Consider the following 12,356-nt stretch of genomic DNA (forward strand, 5'->3'; position numbering starts at 1 on the left):
TCCAACAAAGTCAGTCAATCAGCTTGTACTCTCCTGTGTCCTTGTGAATCCTTGTCACATAGCTCTCCCTGCCACCTACCCCTTAAAGCAGTCCATGTAAAATAAAGCAGCCCCCTGATGCAATCCAGAACAACAGGTACCCCATTGCTACAACATAACAATGATTATAATCCAAAACACAAGTTCTAATATGAGAACCAAAAAACTCCATCACTACTGTATACAAAATAACATGCACCAGTCACACTCACATCATATAGTGCGAAAAAAACTCTACAGGTATCGCTACCATTGAGTAGACCTCCAAGAATGGCTGTATACTAGAGACCCTCAAGTTGACAAACAAGACAGAATAACAGACAAGACACAAATCCTCTGCATTCTAGCACATTTCCATTGAAAATGAACAGTTCGGACACTGTTATAATTCTCTCTGACTGTGGTACTGGGTTGATTCAAACCAACAAGTAGAATGTGAGAGCATCCTGAGAGAATCTGATCACTGGTGTTATAATACAAATCCCTCAAAGATGTGAAGACAGAGACCTTTTGGATACAGTAGTATTAACCAGCAACAGACTGCACTCCCAATGCATTGCATTTACCACCCAAATACTCTCTATTGGAAACGGACATTTTTGCTTGGTGTCACTACAAATTTTTTGCTTTGACTATCTTTGCTGGCTTTAGAACCCTGTGCACTTTACCCCTTCTAACTAATGTTAAAGGGCCTGTGCTTCTTTCCACTGTCCTGTATTGGCTTACCCTGAATGGCACATTTAACTTGCTTATAAAATCCTGGTATGTGGTACAACAGTGTATACAGGTCACACGCGGACTGCAGCACCCTTTGTGACATCCACTACATGTAAACACTGGCTGTGCAGGTTTACACTGCAATTTCGACCTATCAAAATAACCCCCCCACCCCTCACCCAGAGGCCCAAACCTTCCACTTAAATATTAAATGGTCTCCCATGAGTAGGGTTTACTGCCCATAAGGCAGGGTGCATGGTACTTAAAAGTAGGACATCTAACAGGTTAGTGTTAAATATGTCCTTACAGTGAAATGGCCCTAACTGCCATTTTCACAGTAGCAGGGTTGGCTATTTCATAAGAAAGCATTTGATACAGTATTGCATTTACTATTGCTATCTCTGGCTAGGAAGATGCAACAAAATTATTTTTTGGACTTTTTGACATTTATTTCAAGCCTAATTCCTTGGTGAAGTAGGGTTTGAAATGTATATTTTGGAAGAGCTTCTTTTAGAAAATTACCTTCACCTTCCTATTACCTCTAGGAACTCATTTGTATGACCTGTTACTGCTACCCAGGAGTTGAATAGCCTCCTTAAAGCAGTGTGAATGTGTTCCCAGAGCTGAAAGGAAGGCATTGGGTGTGATGAGGTGTTCTGTTTCTCTGACAGGAGGACCAATCTGGCCTACGCAGGTACTTAATTAACTTCAAAGATGCCTACCCCATCACAGACCGATGTAGCTAACACCTGGGCTTGCCCCATCCTTTTTCCATCTAGTCAGCCAGGCACCAATCCTAATGGGAAAGGAGCTGCCCCCAGAATTGGTTTTGAGTTACCATAGAGGAGGGGTTGCTCATTTTCCTGGCCACACCTCTAGGACAGGCATAGGAGCTCTGCACAGGAGAGTAAAGGTTATGCCATCTTAATTTTAGGTAGAGAAGACAGTTTGCGATTGTTTGCAGTAAGACACACAGGATTTGCTGCAAACATGGGTATGGTCAACATTGGGAAGTGTTCCCACATTGGTTTTGAAATAACCAGAGGTTTCCCACATCCACATGGTGGTGTCAGATATAAATGTGATACTCAATGTACCCTACTCAGAACACCTCTGGACCTGTGGAAGAACAGAAGAGGAATGGACCTGTAATTATGTGCATTGTGGCTCCTTGAGCGCTTTTAGCCTCGTGTTCAGTATATATAAAGAACTATTTTTCTATAACTACTTGTGGTGTCTGTTTGTAGCGTCTTTCCTGCGTTATTGTGTATGGTCATAAATGCTTCAAATGCTGCCTCTGAGATAGGCCTGTCTGCTCGTGCTATGTTACCACAGGGTTGAGCAAGGGTTATCAAAGGGTGTAGCCCCCTTACTCTGACTTAGGAAGAAGGATCCCTATTTGGACCTCGGCCCCAGCCACTGCCAACTAGAGATCCCCCATTTCTAACAGGCTCCATATTTTTTGTACCTGCCCAAAGCTAGGACAATTCTGGGAGAGGATCTTTTCGGCTTTATGCTGGGGAGTTCAGGAACGTTTGAATCTTGATGCAGAGATTGCACTTTTTGGTTTTGCAAGCCAGAGACACAACCTTGGAAGGTCAAGAGGGGAGGAGACTTTTGTAGCAATTGCCTCCCTTGTGGCACGTTCTCTAGTATTTCAGGATTAGAGGTCACAGAATATACCTACTTATTTGGAATGGTTGAATGAATTTATTCGTACAAGGTAATTTGAGGAAGCATATGCCAAAAGAGTAGGTGCCAATAAAAGGTTTAATACTGTATGGAAATATATGGGGAGGTTAGAGACCTTTACGGAGAAGTAGGCCTGAATCTCTATTAAAAAAACTTTAGCACCAGATTTTAGAAATTGGTAGTTTGGAAAGTACTGTAGTAAACTGCACTGCCTGCACTCTTTGGCAAAGGTTGCCTGGAAGATGGAATTTTCTACATCATGTTTTGATGGTAAATCAGCACATTGCACTTTATAGGGAAAAGTATCCATAAGAAACCAATGTTAATTGGATGGGAATAGTACATATTGGTTAAATATTGCATTTTGCATTTTATATGTATATGGTATTTCCGAATTGCACTTCATCAAATTTTCTTCAAGATTAATTTCTATCTTCATGTTCAGATGGTAAATTGGCATATGGAACATTTTATTGGTAAGATCTACCGATAGTAGTCAACATTAATTTTATTGAAAGGACATATAGTGGTTACATATGGCACATTGCACTTTATGTATGTTGGTGTTTAAATGTTATATATACAAGGATGCCTATTAATCAAATCGTTTGCAGCAATTCTTTGTACTCTCTGTGTTTCTGCTCAATAAAAATAAAAATTGTGTGTGCATACATTATGGCAATTCTAGCTTATGGGCTAAGTATCTACAATGGGTAACAAAATATAAATGGTCAGATTTCCCTCACCAGGGTTTATAAAACATCTTTTATAAGGACCCCGCTTATAGTTACATGACCCTCCCCCCCCAGGGACACATAGGGGTGACCTTGGAGATACCTAATATGTGTAAATAATGTAGATTACCACTTCTAAAGTGCTCTTAGTGCCAAATTGGAGTTTGCAGTGAATTTACTTATAAAAGCAGTGCTGCAGAACAGGGCTGCTTTTAAAATGGCCTTAGGCACTCAGCAGTAAACACAAGCAGGTGCAAAAAAGGCTGCTGGCCTCTAAACTTCCATGCCCTATTATGTACTAGGGTCTTATAGGTAGTTTCAATACCCCTGCCCTATTATCTTCGAGGGACTTACAGGGTAGGTCATGCCAATTGTAAGAATTTACTTTTAAAGGCAGTCTGCAAGACTGCATAAAGAAATGACAAAAATCGACTCAGCAGTGCACACATGCAACGTGCATACATTCTGCTGGGCTTCTAAACCCCATGCCCTATTTTCTACTAAGGGCTTATAGGTAGATTAATCCCCCTTGCCCTACTACCTACTAGGGACTTACATGGTCTGTCAAATGTACCCTCATACATAGTTTACCCTATACATGTGGTATATTTTAAACATAGCACTGGCCTGGGCCTGACAGTAGAGTACAGGGCACAGTCGGAGTCAGGTACCACCAGTATCATTCAGCAAAAACAGAATGAGGGTAAACAGGGCAAAAAGATGACTCTAACACTCGTATATTATAAACTATAATATTTTCATATTTTATTAAAACGCTATCCCAGTCTCATCTCTGCCGTCCATATCAGTGACTCATTAGCAACCTATGAGATAAAAGTCTAGGCCCAGCAGACATTGATCCAGCATGTTCTGACCAGCTTCATGACTCTAAAGTGCACGGACTTTGATGCAATTCAATGTAGCTTCGTGTAGTTTTCTAAATGGTACTGACAAGTGCCCCTGATTCAGTCTCCACCTGCCCAGAGAATCTAACAAGATGAGTGGCTGATGTTTCCTAACACACGCCGCTTGCCATGCTATGTATAGGCAGGAATAAGTCCCAACACTCCTCCGGTCTCAAAAACTAGGGTTGTTTACAACTATTTATCACTTTCACTTCGAGGTTGATTGGGAGCCCCTCCTTCTATCTAAATAGTTCATGTTGCTGCTTAAGGAGGGCCACTGGAATTTTGGTAGGCGTGAGAAGCAGAGATGCTTTAAAATCTGTAAATATGTGATGGCATGATGTGTATTAAAACCCCTCTTTTCTCTAGTGTACATTGGTGGTGCTTGCCTGGTACTTAACATTAAAATACGTCTCTTTTGTTGTTATCTGATAAACGGGCATTACAACTTTATGATGCAAACAATGTATGAGCCCTTTATTTACCCATAGGTGCATTCAAAATCGAACTGGGGAGGGCCAGAAAATTAGCTAACGATATACACTACAAATCTGAATCCCATCTGCAAAACAGTACGGTAGGGACAGGGAAATCACAAACATTTTGCAATGTACTTGGTACTTATCTGAGCACCTAGCTTACAATGGAATGTGTCGAGTGCCCGTTGTTTATAGAGTGCAGAAATCGATGCAGTTTTTTCAAGAGGTGTGTAAGAAAGGGTGCCATGTATGTTAAAAAATATTATTTACTAGAAACCTGCACTACTGGAAAATAGCTTTACAATCCTATAATAACCTATACCTAGGTATGCACAATGTTCACACAGCCCTACTACAGGTAAACAACATTACTAAAAAGCCATGTCAAAAATTGGCACAACACATAACAACAAAATAATGCAATAATAACAACACAAATGTACAACAAAACAACACAAAAGCCAACAAAAAATACAAAAAAGTGACAATGATGGAACAGTACAAAATACATCTCAACAAAAGAACAAAACACCAACAGAGCATACCAACAAGCATACCAACATAATAGCACAAAACAACAATACACTAATACTAGTAGAATACTCTATTAGTAGAACAGAAGTGTATAAATGCCACTTCTATTCTACTAATACAAAAAACACATCAGCACACATTTGCAATTGCAGTGTATTATGTTGTGTTGCGTTTTGAAGACCTGCTTTGTGGTGTGGTATTCTTGTGTTTGGTGTGGTTGTGCTTTTGATGCTTTTGTTTTGTTTTATTGTGTTGCTTTGTGATTCATTGTTGTGTTACTGTTAAAATTTACTATTTTGGTGTGTTGCTTTGATGTCGTTATTCTGTTGCCTAAGTGTGTTACAGTGTTATTTTGTTTCATGACAATTGTGTTATTTTTATGTTGAATTGCAGTTTTTTGTGTTGTATGTGCGTTTAGGTTGTGTTGCTGTGGTGGTGATATGCTGCTGTTTTGTGTTATTGCGCTGCATTTAGTTGTGGTGGTGATGTGTTTTTTTTCGTGCTGTTGTCTGTGTTGCCTTATGGCGTAGTGCCTATTATAGTTGCTGTGTTGCTTTCTATTTTGAATGTTTTCTCGTGCCTTGTTTTTTTTCTCTTATTTGTTGTGTTCTGTAGACATTTTAGAAAATTCAACAAACGCTGCTACGTTGCCAATCAAAATTAACATACTTTGCAACAAATATACATTTACCACTGTCTAAGATGGTAACATACCACTGCTACAACTCTTCAATTGTGTAAAACAAGTTTTCCCAAATCTGATAGAGACCATTCCTTACATTGGCACTTCCAGTGGTTTCTTTGTGTGAGCCAGCCCAGCTTCAAAGAGCATTTTTAATTTATGTCGTGCTTGATTTGAAATTGTGGCTAGGTGTGCAGTCTAGACATAGCTTCAATAAATATTTGGATTGTGTGATTGAAAATATCTTCATGGCCTAAAGTATGCCTATTTTTTCTTACATTAGCACAATGTATATTATTAGATTATGCATCTAACAAATCATTTCTGCTTTTCTTACATTTATACTGAGCACATAATTTTGCGCGCTTGGAACCTGGTTCAAGCGGAAAATATCTTGGACAAACTAAAGGCTCTGTGTCACTGCCGCACAAGCTTCACGAGCAGTGTTGATCATAGAATTTTGAAACAATGTGGACAATACACGTGGACAATGTGGACGACTTACATTCCTTTTGTATTGAGGGCATAAGTACTTCATGTACATTTTTCATGAAGATGACCGCTCATACTTAATGCACTTCAAGCCTATAATTCTTATAATATATGCATGTATTCAGCATAGAAAAAATGACACAATGTCGCCCACCTCTATCCTTGACTCCCGGGATGAACGTCTTTTCTCCTCACTCGTCTATGTTTGTATCAGGAACTTCCTTAAAACTAAGATTACGGTATATTTATTTCTCATACGTTGACATTTCTTTTTGTTCCTGAAACCCAAGGAAACCTCCCAGACGTGTGTTTGAAGAGAAACCTTTTTTGTGCATCCAGTGATACTGGAACTGGTCCTTGGAATGTGTCTGAGTGTTGTCGGAATACCGCAATCCAGACATAAGGGCAAGTGAACACGTACATATATAGATACTGTTTTGGCAAACATCCCCTGTTTAAGGTCGGCCAACTAAACATGTTATTTATTCACTGAAAGTGGGAACCAATTAACCGAGCTTGGCATATGCAAACATGACTGGAAAGAGCTGGAAAAGCAGCTGTTTTGTGTAACTGACTGGTGGAGGAACTGAGGGAATCCACAAAAAGGACATTTTTACACCATTAACCAACAACCTCTTATTTGGCCCTGTTCACTTTGACACGGTGATCTTTCACCCGGACACACATTTTCCCGGCCCCTTTCAAAACTGTCTGGGAAGAAAACAGTAATAGTGCAACATGCACCAGGCTGTATTCGAAATATTGTACCAGGGCAAATGTTTTCAACACACATTTGAGCAATTAATATATTGACATTTCACTCTGATGCACATCTGCTGAACCTCTGTGGACAAAAAGTGCGACAAAGATAATTAATATGCACACATTTGCACAGTTGTCCCGGGGCAAAGGTGCCCTGTGTTTTTTGGCCACAGAGTAATTTATCGACAGCGCAATTACTCTGGGGAACTTTTGCAAAATTGCCCCTGTGCAGGAAGGCACTAGGGTAAAATTGGCCCTGGGGGATACCAAAAGAGTGGATTTGTGTGAGGGATGCTAATGGCATCTGAGGGGCATTAACATGCTGAAGGGATCATGGGAAACCGGAGTGGTGACGATGAGATATTAGGCTCTATTAGGGAGGATGGGGCAATGGGGTGGTGATTTGGGCATTAAGAGCTGGGTGGGGCAAGTGTTGGTACAAGGAGGGAATTCGGTTGGTGTCCGAAGGGAATGTTGTGGAAGGTGGTGATCAAACCGGACCAAGGCTTGAGTTCCACAAAGGGGTCTAGAGGTTCCGAGTTGGAATCTTCAGATAAAGGTAGTCTGGATCTCCGGGTGGTGACCCCACACACGGCGGATGACATTATGTAACAAGAGTAGCTGGATTGCGCAGCTTCAACGCTTCAAACCTGGGCCAGCGCCAAAGGAGGTCGTGTATTACTGTTTATATTGACTGGTTTGCTGCATCTTAATATAGCTTTCCCAAGGTAGCAGTGCTGTGATCCCCCTGGAGGTCTTCACCAAGTTAGGTTTGGCCTTCACTGTTTGAGTTTTGTGCGGGTGGAGTTTGGGCGGATGGCCGTTGCCATATTGCCCTGGGCCGGAGAGTTGTTTTGTGTTTGGGGGTGTTACAGTCCTTCAGATATGCCTCTCATGCGGGTGGGGTTACCTTTCTATTGGATCCTATTGCTTTGGGGGGGGCTTGCCTGGGGGGGACTCCTGGGACGTATTAAATGGCGATGGCGCAACAGGACATGAAAATAATTACCTGGAATATTAGAGGCATGGGCTCAATGGCTAAGCGTTATAACATTTATAATTATTTGAAGCACCAGGGAGTACAGATCGCCCTGTTGCAGGAAACCCATTTGACGCATGAAGAAGTGGGCCGGTTGAGGAGACGATTGAGGAGGCAGGGTTATGCCACAGGATATTCTGCGTTTGCCCGGGGGGTGCTGGTGTGGGTATGCCCTGGGGTTCCCTTTGAGATGACCCGCACCCTGGTAGATGATGCCGGCCGGTATGTACTGGTGGCGGGATGACTAATGGGCCAAGAAGTGACTATCTGCTGCTGTTACGCTCCCAACCACGGCCAACTGACATACCTGACATCTTTATCTGCACCCATAGCAGACATAGCCGTGGGACAGTTGGTGTTGGGGGGTGATTTTAATTGTGTAGTAGATGTGTGGCTGGTCTTCTCTCAATCCCCCCTCCCCACCCCCGGCAGGCACACAGTCACATATGACAGCAGTGGGGTTGCGGGAGCGTATGGCACACTGGGATCTACACGACATATGTCGACTGCAGCATATTGGGGACAGGGAGTACTCTTATTACTCACACCTTCATCAGCTCCACACTCGCATTGACGCATTCTGGTGCTCACAACTGATTGGCTACCTTACACATTCTACCGAATACATAGGCTGTACTTTTTCGGACCACAGCCCTCTGCTGTTGCCCTCCGCCCCCTGAAGCATAGGCCACCGATACCTGCCTGGCGGCTTAGCCCCGTAGCCTTGGATGATCTGCCATTTGCGGAATCATTGCGTGCGGCAGTAGACACATACTTCACTGAGAATGTGGACACTGCATCTACAGCTCTAGTTGAGTGGGAGGCTTTTAAGGTGGTGGTGAGGGGGCATTGTATGGGCCAGATCATAGGGATACAGAGGGAACTCCATTGAGAGCTTGCCGGTATTGAGTGGGATCTGCGAACCTTGGATAATGTGCAGGAGCCAGACCCCGGGACCCATGAGCTATTACTGGCAAAACATGTGCAGTATGACGAAGTTCTAGATAGGCTCCGTGCACACCATTATAGAGTCTATATGAATAGAGTGCAGAGTGAGGAGGGGAAGGTGGAGCGCTTGCTGGCGTGGCTTATTAGACCCGAGTCCAGGGGATCCCCGATTACCCAAATAAGAGTGGCGGAGGATAGGGTGGAGTATGATCCGGAAAAGATTAATGGGGCCTTTCAGACATATTATGAAATTCTCTATTTGGCTCCACCTGGCCAGTCACGGGAGGAGGTTGCTGCCTTCTTGGCTCCCTTGGTCTTGGCGGAGGTAGAGAGGAATGCTGAGGAGGAACTGGGGGGGTCTGGTCACACTTCAGGAGGTCAGGGGTGTCATAACCCTGCTGGCTGGTGATAAGACACCGGGCCCAGATGTCCTACCTGCTGAATTTTATACGAACTATAGATCTGTGCTGGCCCCTCGCCTGGTAACTATGTATAATGAGGTCCGTCGGCTGGTGGGATTGCTGCCCTCCATGCAGTCCACTACTGTGATGCTACTCCCCAAGACAGAGCGCCTGGAGGCCGGAGTGCGGGATTATAGACTGTTGTCTATGCTTAACACTGACTTTAAGTTGCTTAGGAAGGTACGAGTGCTCAGATTCCTCCTCCACATGGAGCACCTGATTCACCCAGATCGGAACGGGTTTGTCCACTCCTGCAATACATTGTTTAATTTATGCCGGCTGTACTCGGTTCTGTAGTATTCTGAAGCGAAAGACCTGCCCCGGGCTGCCCTTCTCTCAGTAGATATGGAGAAGGCATTTGATACAGTTAACTGGGACTTCCTCTTGGAGGTAATGTGGAAGATGGGGCTGGGTGAAGGCTGGCTGCAGTGGGTCCAGTTATTGTACAAATCCCTGACGGCACAGGTTAAGATGGGCGGCACTATCTCCCCAGAATACGTGATAACTCACGGCACTCATCAGGGATACCCCTTGTTACCATTGCTGTTTGCACTGGCAGTAGAACTGCTGGTGGCGCTTTTTTAGAGTGGGAGGTGAGGGATTAGGAATATCGCTGAATAAAACAAACTATATACTTTCCCTGTATGCAGATGAGTTGCTGATTTACCTGAATGATGCTGCCAGAGGGGTGGACTCTGCTTTTGTGCTGTTGCAGGAGTTTGGTAGCCTTTCTGGATTACGGGTGAACCATCGCAAGACGCATCTGTTCCCAGTGGATGGAACCTCTTTTCAAACTGATAGTCTTCCTGCTGAATATAATTGGACACCGGTCTCTTTTCAGTATTTGGGAATTCAGATTTTGCATTCCTTGGAGGATATGAGGAAGGGTAACTTGGGGAAAGCAATACGCTCCCTGTGCTCCAGTGTGGCCTTTTGGAGTTCATTGAGACTGCCCCCGATGGCCAGGATATCCCTAACAAAGATGGTAAAGTTGCGCCGGTACTTTTTTGCCAATTTACCGGTTTTGATGCCTGTGATCTGGTTCAGGTCGCTGGATGCACTTGTGTGTGATCTTATTTGGGGGTATGGGAGACGCAGAGTTGCATTGCGAACGCCAAGACGTCCAATAGGGGAGGGAGGCTTAGGTGTGCCGGATTTTGAATTTTACCAGTTGACTGCTCAACTGCAGTGGCTGGTGCAGTGGTTAGGAGTAAACCGGGAGGGCACCTACTTGGCAGATCCAGGGCAGCATTCTAGACTATTATTGGCTACGTTGTTGGTCGCGGCAACCAAAGTACCCTATGCGTCGACCTTACAGACCACCACCTTGCTGGAAGAGGTGTATGGCCGGCCTTCCGGCTGGTCCAAGTTACACCCCGATGTTGCCATTGATAGGGTTACCCCATGGAGAGCCGCAGGTGATCCTGGGGGCAGAAAAACTGCCTGTTTGGGTAGAGTCAGGGATCGATATGACTGGGGAATGTTTTCAGGATAAATGCCTACTCCCATTTGCGGAACTGGTGGAGGGTTGTGGATTGCCTCCTGGCCAATTCCTCATGTACGAGATGCTGGTTAGAACGTTTGACTGACTATGGGGAACAGTGTTATGCAAACAAATGATGGACAGAATGCTGAACAAATCATACATTCACCCCGAGTCATGAGATCTGGGTTAAATCCATCATTCTTTTGCGCACCATGCCACCCCGGTTTAGACCTAGCCATATGCAAATCAGTCTTGACCCTGTGCCTCATGGGAACAGTCCAGACCAAACTGCCAAACCAGGTCCTCCCTGGACCAGAAACAAGCATCCTGAGACCGATTTCTGGGTAATACCCTTCATCAGCCAGGCTAGCTTGAATCCAGTGGCACAGTGAGCAAGGGACCCACGTCTGGGCATACCCATCCCATATAGGGTAAAAAGTGCTTCGCAAACAAATGATGGACGGAATGCTGAATAAATCATACATTCATCCCCAGTCAAGAGATATGGGTTAAATCCGTTGTTCTTTTGTGCACCATGCCACCCCAGTTTAGACCCAGCCATATGAAAAGCAGTCTTGACCCTGTGCCTCATGGGAACAGTCCGGACCGAACTACCAAGCCACGTCAGCAGGGCAGGAGGAACCGGCAACGCATGGGTTTCTTCACTTCCTGGATATACTGGGCACGACTGGACATCAAATTAAATGGCTTTATGCATCACTTGTGGAGACATCCCTGTCTTCATTACTAAATTTGCGGGGGAAGTGGGAGAGATGCCTTAATAGACAGCTCACTGCTGCAGAATGTAGGTGTGTTTTGGGATTCCCTAAGAAGATCTCCCGTAATTTCCGTCTCAAATACCTACGGTTTAATTATGTCCATATGACATACATGACCCCGCATCGCCTACAGGCTGCATTTGGAGGTGAATCTAGAGAATGCCCAAGATGTCGACACCTAGATGTTAACTTCCTCCACATGACGTGGAGTTGTACGATGCTGCAACAATTCTGGGAGGCAGTGTTGATTAAACTCAATGATACTCTAGGACCTGCGCTGGCTCTTTCGGTGGAGATCTGCCTTCTGGGACTATATCCCAGGCCATCTAAGCGTAAGGTGGGAAGTCGGTTAATTGATTTGTCTTTGGCATTACCCAGGCGACGAATTGCGGTCTCCTGGAAATCAGCGATGGGGCCTCGGTGAGGGACCTGGATACGGGAGGTCTAGCGCTGGGCTGCGGCCGAGGGCAGGTCACTGCGCATAGAAGAACTGAAGGGCTTGCATAAGCGCCCTATCGCCGTAGCTTGGAGTGATGTACTGTTTAATTGGGAGCACCCGAGTCACCCTAGTAGTGAGGGGGAAGCGGGATGGCCTCGGCACAGGAGA

The sequence above is a fragment of the Lissotriton helveticus genome, chromosome 4_1 (assembly GCF_964261635.1).
Source record: "Lissotriton helveticus chromosome 4_1, aLisHel1.1, whole genome shotgun sequence".
NCBI lineage: Eukaryota > Metazoa > Chordata > Amphibia > Caudata > Salamandridae > Lissotriton > Lissotriton helveticus.